The sequence below is a fragment of the Rhynchophorus ferrugineus genome, unplaced genomic scaffold, assembly GCF_030347505.1.
Source record: "Rhynchophorus ferrugineus isolate W39M unplaced genomic scaffold, kcgeb_rfMv2 rfM1, whole genome shotgun sequence".
In the NCBI taxonomy this organism is placed as follows: Eukaryota; Metazoa; Arthropoda; class Insecta; order Coleoptera; family Curculionidae; genus Rhynchophorus; species Rhynchophorus ferrugineus.
This window is the reverse complement of record NW_027472580.1, coordinates 6253293-6278790: the sequence shown is the minus strand read 5'-3', so window position 1 is coordinate 6278790 and position 25498 is coordinate 6253293. Positions and strand designations below refer to the sequence as shown.

General features: G+C 32.9%; 1 protein-coding gene across 2 annotated transcripts in view; it reads right to left on the bottom strand.

The window, feature by feature from the left end:
- The window catches only part of E23 (ABC transporter G family member E23), a 457701-nt gene that overhangs the window by 229652 nt on the left and 202551 nt on the right, over positions 1-25498 (bottom strand). The gene's annotated exons all lie outside the window — the stretch shown is intronic.

The window sequence follows — 25498 nt, the reverse complement described above, 5'->3', positions numbered from 1 at the left end:
GGACTGAACCATAGATGGCGCTACTAGAATTAAGTCCATATGTTTCTTAGTTAGCCCTAACCCTTAAAAGATGCGTGTATAAATTTGACAGCTGTCGAATCATTAGTTTGTGAATTATTACATTTTGAGTGAAGCAACTTTTGTTACTGCGAAAAAACTGGATAAAAAGGAATTTCGCCTGTTGATAAAATATTGCTTTTTGAAGGGAAAAAATACAGAGAAGAAGAGAAAAAATAAGATAAGAAGAGAAAAAATAAGATGAAGCAAAAAATCAACCGTCAAGGATTGGTATACTAACTTTAATGAGCACCGAAGACGGTGAACGCCCAAAAGAGCTTGTTGCCGATGAAAATATTTAAAAAATCCACAAAATGATTTTGAACGACCATACATTCAAATTGAATGAAATAGCAGACACTAAAGATATGACAACTGAATGTGCACATCATATCATTCACGAATATTTGGGTATGAGAAAGCTCTGTGAAAAGTGGATGCCGCGCGAACTCACTTTTGACCAAAAACAACGACGAGTTGATGATTCGGAGCAGTGTTTGAAGATGGTCAAGCGTAATAAACCCGAGTTTTTGCGTCGATATGTGACGACTTATGCAACATGACTCCATCATTTCACTCCGAAGTCCAATCGACAATCATCCGAGTGGACTGGACACAATGAACCCGCTCCAAAACGTGGGAAAACGCAACAGTCGGCTGGCAAGGTTACGGCGTCTGTATTTTGGGATGGATATAGAATAATTTTCATTGACTACCTTGAAAAAGGAAGGCATAGCGTCACTTGACCATTTGAAGGAGGAAATCGCAGAAAAACGGCCGCATTTGAAGAAAAAGTGAAAACGATGACAAAAATCCATGAATTGGGCTTCGAGTTGCTTCCTCGTCCACTGTATTCTGTCACGCGTCGAAAGGAGGAAGTGCGGTAATAAAAAAGGAAACTGGCAACATTTTGAGGAAATTACATTTAAATCAGGATAACCATACATTTGAAAAATATAAATATTTCAAGTAATAATATGCAAATTGAAGACAATCTAGAACTAATCTCAGACCATACACTTATTGCGCTGATTTTAAGTGACGCCAAGTAATTTCTGTGTGAATAATCGAAAATTCGACAATATAAGTTTTGGAGCAGCATTAGAAGAAAAAAAATCAACTTGCGAGACCAGAAACCGACTGAGGAAGAATTAGAGTGGAACTGAGACTGGACACTCATGACAAATTACGCATGATGTCTTGAAACCAGTGTTGTATGAGCCAAAACAATACGAATAATATTCCCAAGCAAGATACTGCGAGGTATTGTTAATGCTCCATGGTACGTTTGTAACAACAATCTGCATACAAACCATCACACCACATTAATGTTGAGGTTCTCCAGCTCCTAGATAGTGATGGCTTAGTCAGTAGATTAAAGAGAGTGGACCCATTTGATATAGTTCGGTGAAGTTATAACTCCATGATGAAATTGTTACCAACACTAGCATATTCCATAACCAAACACTAGTATTTCCTAATATGAACGTTTCTAGCTGTTATAGAGAGTTCTAGTGGAGAGAGTGGGGAGTAGACTTCCATCTGTAACATAATTGATGCAATTGGCGAATGTTTTGATATAAGAATAGGACAACATTCCGCTGGAAACTATTCAGACACTCTACGGATAAATTCCGCAAAGAACTATAGTTGTTTTAAAGTAAATTGTGGCCAAACATTGTGTTAATAAATAACTCTTGTATATATGTCAAGTGTTCATATGATTTCGACCCCCGTATTTATTCTCGATGATACATAATTCTTATATTATAGTAATATTTATATATCCCTGCGTTAATTATTATATACTCATTATTAAAATTAAATCACCATATATTATAAACTGTTTCCTTAATAAATATTTATACTGAACAAAAAAAACCGCTTGCTACGTCTCGTGTTTGAGTTTTTGCAGCTTGGCTACCATTCTGGCCCAATGACCTCGATGGCAAGCGAGTGATTTTCAATATAAGATATCGATTTTTGCGAGATCTCTATTAGGCAATGGGTTTATTGACCCAAGTTTCTCCGGCTCATAAAAAATTTGACGAAATCGGTTCTGTTTTGCGGCCGGTAGAATTTCCTTAAATACCGGCGTAATTAGTACCGATCGACCTAGGAATATCCCGCGAATTAAAATCAATGCTACTCGGCTCGTGACACTGCCTTGAAACGGCTAATCCATAAATAAAAAAAGGCATTAACAGGAAATGACCAAGATCGCACACACCACACTAAAAAAATTGCACAATTATTTGCATTTTTAACGAGGTGACAAAACAGGAAATGCACTTTTTTACAGATACTTTTTTTTGTTAACGAGCTAAATGGGTTTAAATATTCCATAAAATGAATTTTTTATCTCATAAAATAGTATAAATCGTAAATCCTAAAAAAATAATTGAAATTGCAGCGACCTTGAGGAACGTCGAATTTTACATCGTGGAATAACGGTCTACAAAATACGTAGAAATATAATCCCAGATGTTGAACACGGGCGGGGTGTCAGCAGCGACAACCAGAACACTATAACGAATATCTGGCAACCAATAGATATTCATCTGAGAGATTATTGAAGGGTACTTTCACTGTCACTGAGTGTCGTTCAGTTCAGACGTGCCACTACCGACTACCCTAGCATCGTCATTATGTAAACACAGCGTCACTTCCTTTTATCTATTTTTATTTCATAACATTATTAACTTCTAATAAATAACGGTCACACCATGTATACAACCACTGTTTCACTTCATCTTACCTCCATTTACCGAGCCATGCAAACACATACCCTGAAAATTAATATCAAAAAAAGAAGAGCGGAGAAGAAATAGCGTTACTCTAGGGCTCGGCAAGATAAAACTAAGCTGAATAATCTTACATCCCAGCTGAGACATGAAATTAAATATTTTAAAACTGACACTATGACTGAATTTCTCCCTGGACTTGGAGTAATAATACTAATGCCGAGTATTCACTTTTGAAAGCTAACAACAACTTAAAGAGCTTGTCATGCAGACGCTTCTACTGAAAACTGAGGATAAGAGCTACAAACCATTTCAAGAGAACGTTTCAACACCGTACATGACGCCATTGGTCGGGAAAGAATGAACATTACATTTGTCACTTTGACCGAGTTTAAGAAAGAAATGGTATTAGAGCAAGAAAAAATCTCCTACTACCACAAAAATATAAAGGACCTTCGAATAAAAGCACTAGTTCAAACCATCAACCTAATAAATGCTTCATTCACACTGCAATATGTACCACAACTATGGAAGGCGTCTGAATTAATTATGATACCCAAATCAGGAAAGCCACCCATCAAATAGCATCATACTGGTCAATATCAATCTTACCGACAATGTCCAAATCATTTGAAAAACTTGAAAATAACATTGAACAAGATCAAACCTATCATTGAGGACACGAATCTTCCATTTCATCTTTCGGATCATCAATTTGGTTCCAGGAAACAATATTCTACGATTGATTAGGTTCACCGAATCACCAATGGCAGAGAAAAATCACTAGAAGAAGGAAAAGCGTGTTCTGCAATATGTTAAGATGTTGCTCAAACCTTCGATAAAGTTTAATAAGTTTTTATTCAATGAAAACATCTGCAGATGATACTGTAATCCTAGCCATTGGAGATGACAACACTGAATCAACCGAAAAGTTATAAATAGCTCTTGTTGAAGTACAATGTTGTACAGAAAAATTGTGCGTCAAAATTAATCAAAATAAATCAGTGCATATTGATGTTATGAACAAAAGAATAAAGCATAAGCCACTATAGATAAATCAGCCAAATATCGTGGCATGGTTCTTGATGCTAAATTCACGTGTAAAGCCATAATTTAAATAGTAACAGCATAAAATATACCAGCATCAGTCTTAATAATGTGTTGAGGCAAATGGTTGTTGCAAAAAATGGTGAGGCTGGAGAGTATGTGCAAAATACTCAATCAATAAATCCTTCTTCTCTCTATCTTTTTTTCCACTCTCCATTTTCATTATAAATCGGCAGGTTTTAGTACTTTAATCAATTCAGTTTTCAGTTTCATTTGAAATCAGTCTCTGATCATCTGTTTTTAGAAATTCGGAACATTTTTAATTGATCATAATACTAAAATTCTGTTTGAGCTGTGAACCTGGTTTATTTAGCAGTTTTATGAGCTGAAGCTCTGCCTGGTTCCCATTTTTTCTTGCTTTACGCTTTGGTGCTGATACTAAATGATGTAAATATTAAAATAAGGAGTGCTTGGAAAAACCCGTATTATCTGTTAACATATTGATTATGTTTCTTTTTATCAGATTGTTGATATTTATATTTTATCAATTTATTAATATTTAGGTTTTGCAAATAGGTAAAAATTATTTTAAATGTAAAAAAATTGATATGACTGTCACTAAATATTATAAATATGTAGACAGAGAAAATTTCGAAGTGTACTATTTGCAATAAAGCGTCCCATGTAGAGACAAACTTATAAAGATCAAGAGTTTTATACCAACCGAGATGAATTTTTCTTCATAATTAACGATTATTCATGTTACTACCATCTTGGAAAAAGAAAAATAATTTAACTGTAGTTTAATTAATGAGGTAAATTTCTTGTAATATGCTCATCACAAACTGGCGCCATAATATCAATAAAACATCTGAGACCATTCCTATAATTTATAGATCAAAATCTAATTGTGTATAATGTGGGACTTCTCTAGAAAATCGACTCAATTTATCAATTTCCTTCTTGATTTTTCCATTTCTTCCCTTATAATCAAAAATAATTGAATAAAATTTTTCCTCTATTCCTATTTGAATACCTGGAATTCTTTTAGTTTCCGTACTCCTTCCAAACGTTCTCTTCAGTTCTAATTGAGTTTATAAGAAGTTAAAATTACCGTTACACCAAAACGCTAAAATATATAAAATCTTCAGATCGACAGACTATATACAAAACACTAAATCAACGAATTCATGTTTTTCTCACAATTCTTTTTACTGGTAGTCATTCAATTTATCTATTCAATAAAACTCGTGAACGCTCGTAATTCTTATATAATTATCGTCTAAAAATGAAATATTTTTATTTGAATTGTAAATTGAAAGTGTTAAATTGTAGCCGGCTTTAAATGACGTCATATATGACTGTGTGTAAACAAACTAGACCAGAGTTATAAAGATCTACGAACAGAAAACAAGTTTAGAAATATGAAAATATTGAAGCATCTGGTAACGCTTATCCAACAAGAAGATACTTATTAGAAATAAACAGAACTTAATTAATTCTTAGTTTGGAATACTTTTATTCATTCATCAGACCCAGGATGTTTTGTAACCTTTAAGAGACGATACTAATCGAGGTTAAATTGATATAATATATATGAATCAGAATATTTTAAGTTCCTACAATTCCCATTCAAAACATAAGAGTGCATCCTTCACTAATCCTGCAACATGTGGCCAACTGTTCTTATGCAAAAGGACAACTATGTCTGTTACTCTCTATTGATGGTCTTTTTGCAACAATAAATCGATTAATTTGAAAAACTGTCTTGGACAGACATCTTCAGTTAAAAGTTTTAGATCTGAATTCGTCCAGGTGTTATAGTTCTTTGTCTTCCAACTTTCTTAGTTCTTCAGACTGCTTTTTGTATCTCCTAAATTCCTAAATATTTAAAACAACGATCGAAAATAAGTTTCTAAAGATGTTTCTTCATCGTCTGACTTCTTCAAATTAAACAACAAAAATAATAAATATCCAAAATGTAATTATGAGGGTTCCCTGATTAGCGTCTGCATAATCAGAATAATACAGTAATACTAAATGGAAAACTGTTATTTTATACAGAGAAATATCATAACCATCGAATTTAGTAATTAGGGTGGTAATTAGGGCAAGGGTGTAATAGTTTTTTACAACGTACAACCAAATTGATTGACTGAATGTAAAAATACAAACGATGCACATTCTACAAAACTTTTTTCAAAACGATTTTTCAACTCTTAATAAAAATAAATGTTGAATAAATATATTAAGTGAAGTTGGGTGACCTTTGATGTTAAATTCAAGTGAAAGCCACATGTTAAGAGAAAATCTGCTGGTTATTGGGTAGATATTTAGCTCTGTCGGTATAAAATAAGCTATTGCTCTACCAACAAGTCTTGAAACCAGTGTAAATGTATGGTGTTTCTGGGGTTGTACCAGCGAAAACAATAGAAATCTTATACAAAGATTCCGAAACAAGCTACTACGAGGTATTGTTGATATTCAGTGGTGCATTCCTAATGATAATCGGCATAAGGACCTGAAGGTAGAATCTTTCGATAACGTTATCAAGGACTACGCCCAAAGACATGAACTGCATCAAGACAACAGTGTTGATATTCTCCACCTCCTAGATAATTATGGCTTTGTCAGAAGATTAAACAGATTAAAACCATTCGATCTAGTTCGGTGAAGTTATAAGTAAAACTCAGTGCACATTAAAAACAGTGACATAGATGTTAAGCCCAAAATCCTAAAATACTACTTTGCAATTTTAAAACTGTTTCAAAATACGGTCCGTTATTTAAGACATTTCGTGAATATGTGAAAGAAGTGGATATTATAAATGCATTAAATGATTATGTGTATGATTTATGACACGAGATTTCAATTTATAATTTCTTCCCTAATGACTTTTTGACTGACTTCCTTAATCTCAACATTCCATAATCCCAGATGGTCTGCATTTTTTAGAGACCCAGACACTTTAACAGCTACGAAAAATACACACAAAATGTCACCAGCGTTATTATAAATTAACGAGGTTAAACATCACTATAATTTACCATTTTTGTACCAAGCAATCGGTAAAAAATAGATAATCTGAATTATAAAAAATAACTACTGTATTACCAACGTTATTTCTTTAATATCATGAGATTAGAAACAAAAACATTCTAAATTATTTAGAATCAAAATCATTTAAGTTTTGAATTAATTTTTTTAAATAAATATAACTATTTATTATAATATTTTCGCTACGTAACTATTATTTACTTGTACGATTTTTTAGTTGAATCATCTGTTGGAATATAAATGCAATATGAATAGATTAATTAACTAAAAACTCAAAGAAAAAAAATACAAGGTCATTGATCGATGGTTATGGTGATTACACAAGTTTATTTGTGTCAAAATGTTGACTGAAGTCAGGACTGTTTAAAACCGCTAGAAATGTACGTACAATAACAATAAAACGGTAGATTTATCGATATTGGAGTGGACTTGGCAACACTGTTAATTCCTCACAATAAAGCGAAATATCCCATTAGCTACGATCTAAAGTCAACAACTATGACAAACAAGAAAACATATATATATTATCAAACTCAACCTAGATTGGAAACTAAACAAATGTAGTGCTACGCCATAAAAATATATATTAAAGGTAAAATATATTGAAGTACAACAAAAATAATTTAAAATTCAACAGGAGTTATTGGATTAAACTATTGCATATACCATATCAGCACTTCAAACTTAAACTAGGGATGGCGAAAAAATATCGATCTATTTATATATATATTTTTTTATAAAATAAGATTTTAAAAACACTTTTGATTAATTTTATTAAATTTAATTTAATAATATCACTTCTTCTTAAAATATTTAGAAAATATCAATATTCTTATTTTTTCTTCTTAATTCTAAATATCAACATTTCTCTTAGTCGTTGCAAAAAATCGATATTTTTTTTAAATATCGATATGTCCATAGCTTAAACATAAAAATGTGTATTTTCATTATCCGTAATATGGATATATGGGTTAAGTGTCCAACAAATTATTCCCATATATTTCAAAACTAATATATTATACTAAGTTCTAAACGTTTATAGGTTTTGAATGAAGATCTTCACAAAGAGCTACACTAAAATACACAGACTGAAAAACTAAATTTTCTCATTGTACACAAAGGTGTTATTAAGAGGCAAAAAAAATATAATGGACAATTAAAATATTTAATAACTCAAGTTGTAATATAAAATATTTGATAATCCTAATATGGAGAATTTTTTGTAATTACAAGACCATTAAACTTATTTAACACTTATTCAACCAATAATAAAATCCCTTTTATTTCGTTAGCGCTGTTAAGGTTACAATATAGCCTGTTCACGAATGTCTTTCATCAGATAACCCAGGTGACAAAGACAAGGTCCCATGTGTACAAGGAATTAACAGGTCAACTGAAAAGTTCCCGGCCTAATTTAGCAAAATTAGTTTTTTTTATTCAACATAATTCCCTTCAAGGATGATACACTGATTATAGCGACACTCCAACTTTTCGATACCATTATTGTAGTACGATTTTTTCTTCAAAATAGGCCTCAATTTTGGCGATCACACATGAAAAAGTACTATGTAACAGGTCAATTGAAAAGTCCCTGGCCTACCATAGTAAAACACACTTTTTTGCAAAATTAGTTAAACAAACATAAGATAATTATCTTCAATGGTGATACACTGATTACAGCGAACCTCCAACACATTGTGCCATTTGTCCTTTGCTTCAAAATAGGCCTCGGTTTCGGGAATCACCTCTTCATTCGACGAAAATTTCTTCCCAGCGAGCATTCTTTTGAGATCTGAGGACAGGAAATATTCGCTGGGGGCCAGATCTGGAGAATACGGTGGATGAGGAAGTAATTCGAAACCCAATTCATAGATTTTTGACACGGTGCATTGTCATGGTGAAGCAGAACTTTCTTTTTCTTCAAATGCGGCCGTTTTTCATCGATGTCGTCCTTCAAATAGACCAATAACGCTATGTAATAGTCGCTGTTGATGGTCCTTCCTTTTCAAAGTAGCCAATGAAGTCAAAAATATTCGTGAATGATATGATGTGCACGTTCAGTTGATATCTTTAGAATGTCTGCTATTTGATTCAGTTTCAATTTACGGTCAATCAAAATCATTTGGTGGATTTTTTAAAATGTTTTCGTCGGTAACAACCTCTTTTGGGCGTCCACTGCGTTCACCGTCTTCGGTGCTCATTTCACCACGTCTAAACTTAGCATACCAATCCTTGATGGTTGATTTTCCTGAAGCAGTGTCTGGATATTCGGCATCAAACCCAGTTTTTGCTTCAACTGTATTTTTCTTTATTTTTATTAATTTTTTTCACAATAACAAAAGTTGCTTCACTCAAAATTCTATATTTCACAAACTAATGATCCGACAGCTGTCAAATTTATACTCGCGTCTTCTGAGAGTTAGGGCTAACTAAAAAACATATGGATTTAATTCTAATATCGCCATTTATGTGTCAGGTTGACCCATAAATGGTTTGTGTTGACCGGTTATGATATCGTTAAAAAAGTAATAGTAATATCAATTTAGAGCTTTTAAAAGTATTGATTTTGATACAATTGGTCAGTTATTTTCCAATGATATACAAAAATCTTTAAAAAGATGAATTTGAGTGCATACCAGGTGTAATTTATATTTTTAAACTAAAGTAAAGTGACTTTGCAGTATGGCAATGCCCAATTCTAATAAATAATAACTATATACATTAACTAAAAATAAAATAATTAACTTATTATAGTTACTCACTGCAGTATTGAGGCAAATTACTAAACCATCAATGCTTCATTAATTTGTTTAAAAGATAATTAATATATACGATATATATTGCGGGAGAATTAAAATCAAGTGACTGCAATAAATTCAGAGGCATCATGAGTTGAAATCGGGCAGAAATGATTGAATAAGGAAGTAACGCATGCATTCTGGCGCCTGCATATCTGATAGAAGTCGTTAAAGCTCATAAAAAAGTAATTTCCAATCAGCCTGATGTTTTTTTAGACTTCGAATAACAGATATTTAATTTGTTCGATATTACTTGATGTTATCTCATTGCACTATTACGTTATAATCAGACATAAGATTAAGAAAAAAGTAATATCGGTTTTTTCTAATAGATGGCTTTAAAGTTCCATTATCTCCAATATCCTCTAAACCCTATAAAATGGAGATTTCGTATAGTTGGAATATGAGTATATTGAAACACGACATTTAAAAAATGGTCCGTTATTCGAGCTACTTCGTGAATCGTGTGAAAGAACCGGATATTTTAAATTCATCAAATTATTGGTCAAAGAGGTCTTGAAAAGAATTGAAAAGTCGCCGGCCCACCATAGTAAAACAATTTTTTTGCCAAAAATAGTTTTTTTTATTCAACGTAATTCCCTTCAAGGGTGACACATTGATTATAGCGACCCTCCAACTTTCCGATACCATTTTTGTAGTACGATTTGTCCTTTTCTTTAAAATAGGCAAATACGCTCAGGTTCCGCGATCACCACTTCATTCGAGGTCTGAGAACAGGAAACTCACTGGGGGCTAGATATGGAAAATACAATTCATGGATGTTTGCCATCGTTTTCACTGACTTGTTACAAGGTGCACTGTCTTGGTGAAGCAGCACTTTCTTTTGTTTTCAAATGCCGCCGTTTTTCGGCAATTTTGTCCTCAAACGGTCCAATAACGTTATGTGATAGTCGCTGTTGATGTGCCTTCCCTTTTCAAGGTAGTCAAAGAAAATTACTTCATGCGCATCCCAAAATACAGACGCCGTAACCTTGCCAGCCGACTGTTGTGTTTTTCTCACGCTTTGGAGCGGGTTCATCATGTGCAGTCCACTCCGATGACTGTCGATTGGACTTCGAAGTGAAATGATGGAGCCATGTTTCATCCATTGTCACATATCGATGTAAAGACTCAGGTTTATTACTTGATCATCTTCAAACAGTGCTCCGAATCAGCAACTCGTCGTTATTTTTGGTCAAAAGTGAGCTCGCACGGCACCCATTTTGCATATAGCTTTCTCATGCCCAAATATTCGTGAAACACATGATGTACAAGTTCAGTTGATATCTTCAGAATGTCTGCTATTTCCTTCAATTTCAATTTACGGTCACACTGTACTCATTTCACCACGTCTAAACTTAGTATACCAATCCTTGATGGTTGATTTTCCTGGGGCAGTGTTCTGAAACTCGGCATCACGCCAATTTTTGCTTCAACTGTATTTTTTCCCTTCAAAAAGCAATATTTTATCAACACGCGATATTCCTTTTTATCTATTTTTTTCACAATAACAAAAGTTGCTTCACTCAAAATGCTATAATTCCCAAACTAATGATCCGACAGCTATCAAATTTATACACGCATTTTTTAAGGGCTAGGGCTAACTAAAAAACATATGGATTGAATTCTAGTAATGCCATCTATGTGTCAGGCCGGGGACTTTTCAATTGATCTGTTATATGATTTATGATAAAATATCAATATGTATTTTTTTTCCTAATGACTTTTTGGTTGTCTTTGTCTTTCTTAACATTCCATACTCTCATATGGTGTACATTTTTGGTGTGGAAGGGGGAAGAACAACTCAGCAAAATATCGTTGGAAGTATAATTAAAAATTGACGAAGTTAAACAACATCATAATTTACCATTCTTTTTTACCAAGCAATAGGAAACAAGTAAATAAAATAAATAATATAATATATAAAATAACACCTAGATTTTTTGATAGTCATTATAATATTTTAAAAACTAGTGTTGTTTAGGCTTTGGACAAGAAACAGTTAATTCGTTCGATATTACTTGATGTTATCTCATTTCACGGTTATATTATCATCAGACGTTAGGCTAAGAAAATAATTAATGTCAGTTCTAATAAAAAAATAATAATTTCTCTAATAGATATCATTAAAGTCTGTTCTATCCTGTAATTATTGTAAACTTATTCGTTGAAGTCATATTATAGCGAGTTTGAAATCATATTGTTGAAGTTTTGTTTTGCGTTTTTGATTATTAAGTAAATGATAAAAACTACATTAAGATTTTGGTTCAATTAAGATCAAAAATAATTAAAATAATTATAGTAATATGGACATAAACTTTAATCATTTTTAATTTTTAGCGAGCGTGTAGTAGTGACTGTGTTGTAAATGTTGAAATAACCAACAATAAAATAACAAAACTAACACATGGCCCATCCGATACCATCGACATCAGGAATTACATAAAAAATAACAATAAAGATATCAAAATTGTCCATAAATATGGTAATCAGCTTAGAAAATTAATTGAAAATGTCAAAGTTTATCAAACTAAGTTCGAGTTGTACACGATAAAAAAACATTAGAACAAAAAAGTTGAGATTTTCTTATATCAGAGAAGTTTTTTCACCGCCAATATGAACCAGGCAATTAAGCCACTGCCATGAATACAACGATAGTCAACTTCAACCTTGAACTTGGCCTCCTTTGCCGTACGAAAATTGAATAACAACACGCATGTTCTGTTTGGACGGTTTTAAACGTATGTCATCGCTTGACAAAAGAAGCGAAGAATGAAACGAACGAACTAAAATCCCATTATAACTTGTTTAGTTTCGTCGTTATGCAAATAACGAAAAATTCTAAGGAATACAATACATTAATAATAATTATAACAATTTTTAACCAACAATATTAGACTTAACTTAAGTAACACTTTAAAGTGTACATAATTATAAAGTAATAGTGACTTTGATAGACAATTTCTCTAAAAAGCTATTGAAATTCTCCTAAAATGTTAAATTAATGGCGAGTTTAGTTTCTAAATGGCAGAACAACTTCCAAATTGAATATGAAGTAGTTGGAAATACCCATTTTGTTAATAGAAAAAAATAGCTGGACTAATTACCTAATTAGTTCCCTCTTGTTCTGCCACTTTCTCGATACCTCGAACCCTTTTATTTGTTTATTGTTGCTAAATCAGTCTTGGTTGCTCAGCTGACGATTTCGTCTAAACTTTGTTGCGAATTAATGAAACACTTTGCTTTACACTGCTTAATTTATTTGAATTAATTACAATTTAACTGAAACAAGGCCCTCATTCATATGGGTCTTTCTATTTTCTCGACCCTAACATCACGAATTATCGCGAATTGCGAGTTTAACTAATTTAACGTGAGTGAAAAGAGGATTTTAGAACTTTTTTTCTTATCCCAGAATGACCAGCTAGATCCAAATGGTCTTTTGCTGATGTCGCTTCGGGTGTGTTTTGTGTGTTTTGCGACCGACAGAGACCTTGGATTACGACTGGGATTGTCGTAGTTGGTTATCTATCGGGGTTTGTGGATGGGTAGGGATTTTAAAGGTCAATTGAAAAGTCCGCGGCCCACTATAGTAAAACACATTTTAAAATTAGTTTTTTTATTCAATATAATTCCCTTCAAGGGCGATACACTGATTATAGCGACCCTCGAACTTTTCGATACCATTTTTGTGGTACTATTTGTCCTTTGCTTCAAAACAGGCCTTAGTTTCGGCGATCACCTCTGCATTTGACGAAAATTTCTTCGCAGCGAGAATTCGTTTGAGATCTGAGAACAGGAAATAGTCGCTATCGCTAGATCTGGAGATTACGGTGGATGAGGAAGCAATTCAAAGCCCAATTCATGGATTTTTGCCATTATTTCCACTGACTTGTAACACGGTGCATTGTCTTGGTGAAACAGCACTTTCTTTTTCTTCAAATGCCGCCGTTTTTCGGCGATTTCGTCCTTCAAACGGTCCAATAACGCTATGTAATATTCCCTGTTGATGGTCCTTCCTTTTTCAAGGTGGTCAATGAAAATTATTCTTAAAATTTAGGAGAACATCCAACTGCATTTTTGATATACTCAACCATAATATATTGAAAGGTTATATTCAAATATCTGCCATGTAAAACATGTTCTGCTGTTCAAAAGTATCTATCCGAGTACGATTCTGAAAAGATCCTCTAATATTGGAACGACGTTCCTCAGGTCAGGATCTTCAGGTTTTGCTTCCTTTTGCTCTACTTCTCATTACACGGGCTGAGATGAGCTATCTGATCTGATAGGTATGAATGCAAAAAAATAACTCCGCATAAATATCCTGACGTATCAGCAGTATCGAAGGCATTTCCAAGTGTTCCGTTCCCAATTTGTCCAGGTACAGAAGCAAAAAATGCTATAATAATTTTGTCTTTAGTAGCGGTGAGCAATGAAAGTGATTTCGTTATGGAAGAAAATAATTTAATTAAAAATAATTTATCCGGAAAGTGAACTGAGTGATTTAAAGTTAATTCCACCAGGGTTGCAGGAATGGGAACATCTTGACCCTAAAAGAACAAGTCACTATATACAGAAATAGAACTCCTGTGATTTTACTATTAACATGTATTTCTGCAATGATATCAAAGGTTAATTTGATGTGATCGAAATGAATGAAATTTGGTCATAGATGATTCTAGTACGGTTCCGTATTGGAAATAAAAAACATCCATTCTTCAGTACAAACTAAGGAATGCTACGACACTATTCGTAGAATTTTGGCCAAGATCAAATACAATGAGCATCGATGGATAATTTGTGGTGGTCTAAAGATTGAGAAATAAATTAATTGTACTTAATTTCTAAACATTAATTGATTTACATATTCATTACAGGTTATTGGCATATTGGTTGTGTGTCTATTGGAGAAAGCTGTGGCCGAGTCGTACAAATTACATAAGTCAGGACTGCAAAACGTATCCTCCGTACCACTTGTGAGCCTGCAGGATATATAGCCACATCTTCACATCAACCTGGTCATTGACCAAGTTATTTTCAAAATTGCCATGCACGCAAAAATAGGAAAGAATATTGTATTGAATATTTGGAAAACTATAACCAATTTTAGAAAACGGGCTGCTGGTTTGCTTTCATCAAACCGCACCTCTCAATTTACCTTATAAAGATGTTTTGGTTTTTCAGGTCCAAAACCGTATATACTTGTGTTATCAAAATATAAAAACTTAAAATATATTATTTCTTCAAAAGCCAGATACTTTTTACACAGCCCTGATAATTTTAGTTATAAATAGTCGTCATGATACATTTCTCAGACCGATTTATTCATACACCGCACTTTCGGATACATCTGAAACGAATCTAGAGCTCGTTGCTATAGTAAATTTAGTTTTTACTATCTAGTAACCTTGGAAAAAATTGTTTCATGAATGCTAGGCACAGTTAGAGGTCGTATCAATTTTTGGAATATATACATTTCTAAATCTGTCTGCCGTTATCAAGCGTTACGCTAGGAAATTATACGAGTGTGACCTTGGTCGTTGAAACGCTTAATCCGAGCTAACACACACGCGGATTACGAAAATTCAATATAAACCCATCTTGAAACAGATACCAATAATCAAACACAATACGTTTAGATACTGGTTCCTTGTGCTTTCGCAGTGTTTGTATCTTTATTCATTACTTATCAGTTGTTATCACTGTTTAAAAGTTATTTCAAAAATGTATTAAATGTACATGTCAGTAATATTTATTTTCTTCTACTCAGTATTCCACTATACATTAAGTAAAATGTATGTGTCTACATTTATATTTATTTTATTTTATACATATATCTCAGTTGCATTTTTAAAAATAATTATAAAGCTTAACAAATTAATTATAATTTCTTCTTATAACTACAATTCAGATGATTATCTGTCTTTATGCTCTTTCCGTCCATTATTATCTTAAATAAAGGAAAATTACACATGTTCGTTAAAAAGTTAGTTTTTCTGACAGTTAGCACGATAACACGTTTCATTGAATTATCGTGTCCAAAATAGCAATAATAGGCCTATACTACCTATTTTTTGATATATTCACAAGAAGTGAAGCACTGCTCAGACAGGTCACCACTCATATGTCGGAACAAGCAGTAATCAGAAGGAGCAAGGTCAGGAGAATCCGGCGGGTGAGAGAACTCCAAGTATATTTTCATCCGTTTTGCAATATTGTCGAGTTTTGTCATGCTGGATTCCGATCATTTTTCACGCAATGCTCGTATCAATTCTAGTCGATAGCGATCGGTAGGTATCAAAATCGCCATTTTTAAAACATCGAAAACAGTATTCAGATATTGAAATCGATGGAGCATGGCTACTTCTACCATGCTTTATGGTTTATGTCTGTTAACATCAAACAGTATTCGATGACCTTCAATTGCCTTTTTCTTAAAATTGATATACAAAGTAAAACACACGCGACCTTTACACAAGAGATTTCAAATTAATTTATAGCCCTGATGAAAAAAGAGTTCTGGTTTTCATTTTGTTATGTATGTGATTGATATAGAATTATATTTAAACGCAAGTGAAACATTTTATAAATCTTGCACAAATTGTTTCAGCTACTTCGTTCCGAATCTAGATAAATCCTGGGTTAACACGTTGCTTGCAATTATTGCAAGAGGTGTTTAAGAGGTAAATAAGTTTATATCAATGTAAGAAATGGAAAATAAAATTCGCAGTGTTAAGTACTTGAGGAAAGCCAAAACACGTAAAAATAAAAGTATTGTAGCGACCTTGAGGCATGTCGAATTTTACATCGTGGAATAACGGTCTACAAAATACCCAGAAATATAATCCCAGATGTTGAACACGGGCGGGGTGCCAGCAGCGCCAACTAGAACCCGACAACGAATAGCTAGCGGCAACCCCGAGACGTTTATCTGGGATGTAATTGAAGGGTATTTCGGTCATTCCGTGCTCAACCCTCGTTCGGTTTAGACGTGCCACCATCAACTGCCCAAGCCTCGTCTCCAGGTAACACCGCTGCCATCCGTTTTATTATTTGTATTTTTCACATTTTTTTATATTGCCAATAAATAACGGTCACATAATGTAAACACCACTGTTTCATTTCGTTTTACCTCCATTCATCGAGCCACATCATTTACCCTACGGTATAAAACCCATGGAATATCCTGACTTCGCCTCATCTTCTGATCCACTACCACATAGCCCACAGCTTCTAATAACTGAACCTTCTAAAAAATATACTGAATCAAACTTATTTTAGAGTTCAAATAAAAAATATTGAAGATGAAGAATTTGAACTATGACAGAAACTACTAAAACCTCATTTCAAAAATGTATTAATATCGCTTTTACGCATAAAGTTAATTAAAATCATCCAGCTGGAAGTTCTGAAACTTTAGCATTTTTAAGAAAACTTGTTCCAAAACTGTCTGAAAGAGCGGTTTAAGCTAGAAAGTTGGTTAGTACACAAATACAAACAAAACATTTCTTGGAACACTGAGGAATTTTTAAATTACTAGTGGTCAATAAAAAAGTAAAAAAAGTAATAATGTTAATATATTATATGTTATAATTATATATAAATTTAATTTAAATAATATGCTAGTAACCAGAATTTTTAGGACTAAAATCAATCGCGCATAGACAGTAGAGGCTTGGGAGTTAAAAAACTCATTACGCCAAACAATCGTCGATAAAAAATAAACTGAACACTGAAACAAGTTTATTATCCTCCATTTGTTGTATGAGTTATTAATGTTTATACAGCGAGAAATAAAAATGCAATAATTAGTTATTACTTGTAATAAAAAATTATTGCAAAATAAACAAGGCAGTATTATTTTAATCACTTTTTGATTACCTGCAGAACAAGTCGAATCTTACAGGCCTATTTCGCTACTACCTGCAATATCAAAGCTATTTGAGAAGCTGATATATAAACGTGTTAAACATTTGGTAACAATACCAGATTTCCAGTTTGGTTTTCGAAATCACCATTCAACTATCGATCAAGTGCACAGAGTAACTGCGGCTATTGAAAGAGCGTTTGAAGAAAAGAAATACTGCCATGCAATATTCCTGGATGTCTCACAAGCTTTTGATCGGGTTTGGCATTTGGGATTAAACTGTAAGATGAGCAAATTGTTACCGCGTAACTATTGTCAATTGCTGAAGTCATATTTATTCGGAAGAAAATTTAGAGTATCGCACGACATTTAAAGATATCTCGGCTGGAGTTCCACAAGGTAGCGTCTTAGGACCTCTCCTGTATCTGCTCTACACTGCTGACATTCCAACAACAAAAGAAACACTTCTTGGAACCTTTGCTGATGACACAGTTATTATGGCAAAAGATATATCTCTGCCTAGGGCAATAGAAAAAGTGCAAGTAGCAGTTAACAAAATCTACAAATGGACAAAAGATTGGAAAATTCTACTTAATAGCTCCAGATCTGTCCACGTTAATTTTGCATTAAGGCGAAATAATAAAAACTTAATTATATCACTCAATGGATGCCCGATTCCTCAAACAGAATCAGCAAAATACCTTGGAATCCATCTTGACGGTAGATTAAATTGGAAGCATCACGTTAGACAAAAAGCAAAACACATTAGAACCAAAATAAAACAACTATACTGGTTAGTCGGAAGATACTCTCAACTTGATCTAAAATCAAAGAGGTTGATCTATAATACAATTATAAAGCCAATTTGGACCTATGGGGTGCAAATATGGGGTTGCACTAAAAATTCAAATCAGTTAGTCATACAGCGCTGTCAAAACAAGATTCTTCGATTGATTACCAATGCCTATCGTTACGTAACCAACGAAGAACTGCACGATGACCTGGAAATCAAATGGATTTGCGAAGTTGTGCAGGATTTCGCCTTGAAACACGAAAGAAGATTACTAAATCATTTTAACGTGGAAGCAATACAACTGCTGGACAGCGCACAGCATGTCAGGAGATTGAAATGAACAAAACCATACGAACTTGTGTGAACAATTAGTGTGTATTATTAGTGTAAACTATAGCTATAAGTTAATAATTAATAAATAACTGTAATTTTATAATTGGGGAATACATACTGATGTATTTTCTCGAACTCGTCTTGCTTGCTAATTAGTCCAAGCACATAGGAAAAGTAGTAATAAATTAATTGTAATAATAATAATAATTAAGATTGTACTAAGCGTATCTAATAAAGATGTTATAAAAAAACCTTTTGATTGTATTTCAGGAAGTAAATAGAAGTTAAATGAAGCAAAGTTGATTTAATAAAGCGAGGTCAATTGTTTGAAGTTAAAGAAAATGTAGATTTAAATTCATATCACTCATCAGTGATTCTGACCGTGACTGAAAATATAATTTAAAAAAAAATGGAATGTTAACATATAAGTCAACCAACTGGAAAGGTTTCTAACCTCTTAAACTAACGAAAAATTAAATTTGCAAGCTGGAAAGTTTCTAATAGATATCCCACAGGCAGGTTGGAATAATTGAATTGGAACAGATAGTCTTTAATTTCTTCATTTTTTGGATTCAATTTTTCCCATAGTGTCTGGTGTTTAGCATCCACACTACTTCTCAAGACATCTTCTGAAAACCTGTATTATGTTGATGTTACTTCTCGTTTTTTTGTATTTTTATTCGAGTTACTTTATTTTCGTTTTTTTAATGTATTCCTTCCACCGAAGTTTAGCATCAAGATTATTTGGAATAATTTGTATTATAATAGATTGGTTATGATTAATATGTATTAATTTACTTTTGTTCGCTATTATTCTCCGTGCTTGGGTCAACTTGTTATTAATATTATTTGCTTGTAATTTTATGTTTGCATCTTTGCTATTATCTCCAACTGTATGTATGGTAGTGTCACAAGCAAATGTATCCATAATAAAACGTTCTATCTGTAGGATGTCACATGTATATCACTACATAGTATAAAACAAAGTCGCCTTTTCTGTCCCTATATCCCTATGTGCGCTTAAATCTTTAAAACTACGCAACGGATTTTGATGCGGTTTTTTTTTCAATAGATAGAGTGATTCAAGAGGAAGGTTTATATGTATAATAAATGCACAATATACTAAGGCAACATTGCTAATTTTAGAGGTTTCTAACATGATGTCGTAAATTAACCTATTTCTTTAGGCTTATTTAGCAATTAGCAAAGACGCTGCCTAACCCTACGAGTTAGATCAAATTAATGTACTACAGTATTGTACACCATAAAAAGGTCTACAAAAAAGTCTGCGATGGTATATGTTTATCTTTTAGGGATAACCCACATTAACCATTTGTATTGTTTACTTTTTACGTGAGAAAATGGCTTATTTACGAAGCTATTTTAAGCAATACGGCATTGATCCTTATCGAATTAAGTACCTTAAATACAGTGTGCAATTAATATAGATCAATATGGTTCCTTACAGCATGTAAATTAAACAAATAGTTTCGGAGATATTACAAATTTAAAATTTGCGTTTAAAAATGTGTAATGTAATAAAAGTTGTATGAATTTAGATATTCCAAAGATAGCAGGAAATCTTCATAGTAAGTATAGGGGAAGAGGAATTGTTTTACTCCAAATTTAATGCGTGCAGGCCAAGGGCAGTAATGAATGAACCAAAAATACTGGATCGATTTTAATCATGTTTTCATTGAGTGACATAGGCATATATATTTTATGCCCGTGCAAAGTCGGAGCGGGCCGCTATGTTTTTATATACAACGTTCATATTTTTTCTGTAGTGTATTTAATTTAGTATCAGCATTGCACCCGTGCGAAGCCGGGGCGGGTCGCTAGTAATAGATAAAGAACATGATCCGAAATTTTTTTTATAAAAAAATTTAACCGATTTCAAAAAATAAATAAGGAACTCACTAAAAAGTAAAAAAATAATAATCGTTGTAATAACTAAATAAAAATAAACAAAAAACTTATTTAACCTATCTACTGCACGTATTTTATGTTCTACTCTATACACACAATTTAGCTTAATACCCACCTAAACCTATTTATCTATTTATAATATTACTTTAACTACTACCAACTGGTCATTTTGAAGTCGATGCTGATTGCAACAAATCAGATTTCTTTTGTTCGTAATTTAGTTTTGGGTATATGCCAGAAATTTATATTATTATGTTTGTGTATTGTATGGGCTCCGTTCAATTTTCTTGTAATTTTTTAAATTTTTCTCTTTTTAGTGTTAGATAAATAAATAATTAGTCTCAATAAATTGGGCAGTTATTTTATTAAGTTTTATAATGGGTAGGCCGAGTAAAAGTGCAGCCCGTATTAGGAAAAATAGGAATAAAGAAACAATGATCTTCAAGCACCGGGGTCTGCTACCTAGTCTAAGTACTTTGACAAATATTCTAACCAAACCAGAACAATAAAAATTCGTTGTCCCCGCCGGAAATGCGACCTCCGCATATGAGCTAAACGCTTTAACCATTACACTAGAGAAGCAGTTGCCTCTGACATTTCTATGACGTCTCATATGATATGGTTAGTGCTTGGATTTTCCACTGAACTACAACTATGAATAACATTATACAGAACCATATGATTATTTTAGATAAAAAAATATGTGAAAACTTTGTACATGCCTTTGAAATTTGACGGTTTCATTCGATTTAAAGAGCCGAACACCCCCCCAACCTGACCATGACTTGGTTCCAACGGGACCAGCTGGGAAGTGCAATCTTTCGAATAAAAAAACGTTTTGAAAATAGGTCCATAATTAACTTGCTTTTGTTTCTTTCATTCTCCCTTTCATTCTTCTTTCTCTCTCAAATTTCTTCTTGTTAGAAGTGTTAGATTTTTCTATCTGTTTTTAAATTATTTTAAACCTAAATTATATACAAGAAGGCTACTATAGACTAGTAATTATGTAGTAATGTGAAAAAATAAATAGCACTGTTACATATTCCTATCTCTCAAAATCTATAATATCTGAAATTTTATCTTATTATTTAAAGTTATTTAGAGAACTAGCTATTTCTTGGCCACTGTAGTAATATGTAATAGCCAGTTAGATATAAAATTATTTCCGCCGATTAATCCTTAATACATTTCTAATAGTTATTAATTAATTAATTACTAATTACTCTATAGTTAAAAATTACTTAACATTTTTGGAATTATTATTATATAGAGTATTTATATTAGAGTATTTCTTAAAATGTTCACTACCGTGTTAGAAATTATGGAAATAACAAGAAAATTCCAACACGATTCGCTGGCGATTCGATTTTCGTGCTTGAAAACGTTACTGATTGAACAATAGTCCTGTCTAGAAGGCGATGTTTCGAGAGCGTTCAACTTATCAACTACTTTTTGCGCCGCCTGCATGATTTATGAAGGAATTGAGTTCCTTTTGGCAATAAAAGAGCAAACCCGCGTTTGTTGGCGTGCACTCGTAATGTCCAATGTCCTTGATGTCCTTTCTGGCCGCAGCAAGGAGTCTTTAACCTATTATAATGGTTGCATCGAACATTCATGACACACGCATTCACGGTAACCTCGCGTTTTGTTTTCAAATGCGTCACGCACGGCTATCTGATGTTTTTTCTTTTCTTTTCAGGCGCTTCACCGAAAGCAAGATTCTGAAAACGTTTCGCGAAGACTTCCTTCACAACCGATATACAATTTAATTATGTTATCAAAAAAAAATTAATTCAATTTTATTATTTTATTATACTACTAGGTTGATCATTAACTAAAATTACTTTTTTAATATATGTCAAAAAAAATGTTAATTCATTTTCCATGAAAATATTTTTTGAGCTGTAAAAGAGCAGGAATCTAAACATATATAACAGTTCAATTGAAAACTCCTCGGCCTGCCATAGTAAAACACATTTTTTGGGCAAAATTAGTTTTTTTTATTCAACATAATTCTCTTCAAGGGATTATAACGACCTTTTAACTTTTCTATACCATTTTTGTAGTACGATTTGTCCTATGCTTCAAAATAGCCCTCAGTTTCGGCGATCGCCCCTTCATTCGACGAAAATTTTTATCCAGCGAGCATTCTTTTGAGATCTGAGAACAGGAAACAATCACTAAGGGCCAGATCTGAAGAATACGGTGGATGAGGAAGCAATTCGAAGCCCAGTTCATGAACTTTTGCTATAGTTTTCACTGACTTGTGACATGGTGCATTATTTTGATGAAGCAGCACTTTCTTTTTCCTCAAATGCGGCTGTTTTTCGGCAATCCTTCCTTCCTTCAAACGGTCCAATAATGCTATGTAACAGCCGCTGTTCATTCCTTTTTCAAGCTAGTCAATGAAAATTATTTCATGCGCATCCGAAAATACACACATCATAACCTTGCCTGCCGACTGTTTTCCCACGCTTTGGAGCGGGTCCATCGTGTGCAGTCCACTCTATAGAAACCATGTTTCATCCCTTATTACACATCGACGCTAAAACTTCGGTTTATTACTCTTGATCATCTTCAAACACTGCTCCGAATCATTAACCCGTCGTTGTTTTTGGTCAAAAGTGGGCTCGCGAGGCACCCACTTTGCACAGAGCTTTCTCATACCCAAATATTCGTGAATGATATGATGTACACGTTCAGTTGATATCTTTAGAGTGTCTACTATTTCATTCAATTTCAATTTACGGTCGCTCAAAGTCATTTTGTTGATTTTTGAAATTTTTTCGTCGGTAACGACCTCTTCTGGGCGTTCACTGCCTCCGAAGACGGTGATTCGATGCTCATTTCACCATGTCTAAACTTAGCATACCAATCCTTGATGATTGATTTTCCTAGGACACTGTCCGGAAACTCGGCATCAAACCAAGTTTTTGCTTCATCTTTATTTTTCCCTTCAAAAACCAATATTTTATCAACACGCGAAATTCTTTATTATCCATTTTTTTCACAATAACAAAAGTTGCTTCACTCAAAATGCTATAATTTACAAACTAATGATACGACAGCTGTTAAATTTATACACGCATCTTTTACTTCACAAATGCCCACAATTGTTTCAAAAGTTCACCATAATTCCTTTTGAAAACAAAGAGAAATAATGACATCCAAATTAGTAATAATAATAATATATTTACTGTTAAAAGTTAATGTTATGCTTAAATTTTAAGACATATTAGGGATAATAACAGCAATAACATAAAATATAACGTAACGGTAAAATATAACGAAGAATATAAACAGGTAATTCTTCATTAAGCATATAATAATCGAAATAGTACTTACGACGATACGTATGAATCAATAAATGTAGCTGTTTGTTGGCAATCTTACCTGTAAAAGAAATAACATATTTTAAACATCTTTCGATAGAACTTGGATTTAAAAATAAATTTTACATGGTGGTAAATCAGACTTATACAGCAAGTGGTTCATGGTTAAAATTAGCACTGCCGTTTTTCTATCAAATGTACCTCACTACACTACACTGCACAGGATGAAATGGTTTGATCTTTTGTTTTGTGTCCTGTGTTATTCAAGATGATGGATGTATTAAGAACCGCAGTATCATTAGCAAATGTTGCCATTGTGATATTTTCCACTTGTGGTATGTCACACGTCCTGTTTGGTATCACTGTTTTAGATTCTTTCAATTTAGCGTGTCTTGTGTGTTGTTTCGGTAACTTTACTTATCTTTACTTATCTAACAATAGAGCTGAACATACCTTTTTAACTTCATAGGCTTTTTCAGTTACATCTGCATATGCATATGCACTAGTAAATTGTTGAATATATGTTAATAAACACAAACTGGTACGTAGATACTTTTATCACCTATTAGGCATTGTTATTATGAGAAACAGCATCTTTCCTACTAATAAAATCTGGTGGTTTTAATCTCCATCTTCACCCGCCTTAGCTCTTAATAATTAAGCCAAGTTAACTAATGATTAAGCCAAGTTTGAGCATCTCATGATCAACAATCCTTTTTCAATACCACCAAATAATTAACATATTCTTTATATACGTGGATGTGATAACATACAATTTTCGGAAACCAAAAAGGTTATAAAAGCAGTTCTAACATTGGCCTTCATCTGAACACTCATGACCACAATCTTTACTTTCGAGGAACGTGCGTCGAATTTTCAGTTGAATAGATACATACTATACATAGAACTCTCAATATTAAAATCAACCATTAGGAAAAATCGAAATTACTTTTTCCCCAGCCCATTATTTGTTAATATTCAACAAACTGATTTTTATAAGATTTCTAGGATAAGTTGATGTATGACATAAATTTGCTTTGCCATTAACCATTGCTAAATTATGTGTAATGTGTAAGAAAAGCTCAAATAACATATTTTCTTGTGTGAGTAATTGCAGTTTATCGACAAAAGCAATTGTTGAGAAAAATATGTTTAAACTGATGCATTCATTTAGATCGCAGTAAAATGCTACTAAATATTTGATAATATTCTACAAGTACCGAGTTAATCCATACCATCCATACCATAAGTTAACAAATACCATCATAACTCAACATAACTATATTAACAAATTAATAAACCAGATAAACAACACCAGACCAAGTACTTTGAATTAATTTCAGTAAATATTAACAATTTTTCCAAAAGTTATTTTTTATTTGTCTTATTTTCATATTGAACGAATATTAGAAAACAAAAATTGTTTAATCAACAAAATATATTTAATATTTTACACTCCAAACCATGAGTTCCCTTCAAATCTAAACTTATCCTTTCCTTCAAATTTAAACAGAAAAATAGTTCTCAAGCCAGTAACT